Here is a 2,158-nt window from a genome sequence, read left to right as displayed (position 1 = left end):
TTCATCAAGAGGCTTTTTAGTTCCTCTTCACTTTCTGCCATAAGGGTGGTGTCATCTGCATATCTGAGGTTATTGATATTTCTCCCAGCAATCTCGATTCCAGCTTGTGTTTCTTCCAGCCCAGCATTTCTCATGATGTATTCTGCATAGAAGTTAAATAAGCAGGGTGACAATATACAACCTTGATGTACTTCTTTTCCTATTTGGAACCAGTCCATTGTTCCATGTCCAGTTCTAACTGTTGCTTATCCTTTAGCAATTACTAGGTGGCATGTTAATGGATGGGTTCCTCCTTTAGTGAGTTTCGATGGAATGGTCCCATACAACCTGAATTATGGACAGCACTGGCTGGTATGGAACCTGTGATTTTACATAGACCTTTAAATGAACAAAGATATATTGTATGGGCCTGCACACATTCTCCCTATGCCTTTTTGTTGGCCAAAAATCGGAATAAGTTGGGAGTTTTTGAAGGAGAAACTGTTTATAATGTTGAATGTGTGAATTGTTTTATATCAAATTGTGTTGATGGGAATGATTATAGTAATTATAAGGCTGTGATGATTGTAAAGCAACCACCATATTTGATGGTTCCTGTAATATTAGAGGGACAATGGTTTGATGATTATGCATTGAAAGTTTTGTATGAACTTAATGGCTTAATTTCTTGCCTAAGAGATTCATTGCAGCTCTGATTGTGGGAATAACTGCCTTGATTGCCATAATTGCTTCAGTTATGGTTTCTGATGTTGCCTGTCAAAAGAAATGCATACTGCCTTGTTTGTTGATCAGCTGTCCAAAAATGTCTCTGTAGATCTTACTACACAGAAAATTATGGATAGGAAAATAGAAAATAAGGTCAATGTTTTAGAAGAAGCAGTCCTGCTTATAGGGCAAGAAATTACAAATTTAAAAATTAAGTTGTCTTTAAAGTGCCATGCTGAATTTAAATGGATGTGCATTACTCTTCTACAAGTGAATGATTCTGTACATTCTTGGGAACGCATTAGGAATCATATTTTAAGCGTTTGGAATCATTCAGATTTTAGTATTGATATTTCTAAGTTGTATCAGGATATTCAGAATTTGAAGCAGGTGGAGTCTGACTTTTCCTCTCAATGGCTTTCTAATTCCCTTTTTGAAAATCTGGAGTGATATCTTTCCCATGGATGCTTTTTTACAATAATGATTAATGCGGCCATATGCTTATGCCTGTTGGTTCTGATTTGTGTAATAGCCCCGTGCCTTTTCAGAATACTCAACCGACGTGTTTCTGCTTTATCTACTGAGTTTCATACTTATGCTGTAAAAATTAAGAAAGGGGGAGATGTCAGGAGCCGCGTTAGGCATTACTGACAAAATGGAGGCACGGCCCCAACCGCCTCTCCTCATCCCGCAGGCATGGTCCTGGGATGAAGGAGTTAGGTTTTATGATTCTGACTTGCTCTTTCCTTTCGGTTGAGTTGGCTGGGAAGAATGTTAAGGTGCTTGTTGTTCTTGAGAGAAGCATGAGAAAGCACAAAGCCTTCTGCAGTTGTGCCCAAAAAATAATGTATAAAGGAACCATTGACATTTGTTCAAGGATTTTTACAATGAATGTCCCAGGATGAGCATGTAGGCTTCAGCTTGAGGACATGGGAAGGATTGTTATCTGAGACCTGTTTGTGAGGGAAATGTTTATGGCAAAGAAAGTTTGCTGAGTTTCAGTTCAGTTCAGTTCAGTTCAGTCACTCAGTCATGTCTGACTCTTTGCGACCCCATGAATAGCAGCACGCCAGGCCTCCCTGTCCATCACCAACTCCCGGAGTTCACTCAAACTCATGTCCATCAAGTTGCTGATGCCATCCAGCCATCTCATCCTCTGTTGTCCCCTTTTCCTCCTGCCCCCAATCAGTCCCAGCATCAGAGTCCTTTCCAATGAGTCAACTCTTCACATGAGGTGGCGTTTCAGCTGGAGTTTCAGCTTTAGCATCATTCCTTCCAAAGAACACCCAGGACTGATCTCCTTTAGAATGGACTGGTTGGATCTCCTTGCAGTCCAAGGGACTCTCAAGAGTCTTCTCCAACACCACAGTTCAAAGGCATCAATTCTTCGGCACTCAGCTTTCTTCACAATCCAACTCTCACATCCATACATGACTACTGGAAAAACCATAGC

Source organism: Bison bison, unplaced genomic scaffold (genome assembly GCF_000754665.1).
Source record: "Bison bison bison isolate TAMUID 2011002044 unplaced genomic scaffold, Bison_UMD1.0 scf7180017864280, whole genome shotgun sequence".
NCBI classification, from domain to species: Eukaryota; Metazoa; Chordata; class Mammalia; order Artiodactyla; family Bovidae; genus Bison; species Bison bison.
Note: the sequence above shows the minus strand (reverse complement) of the source record.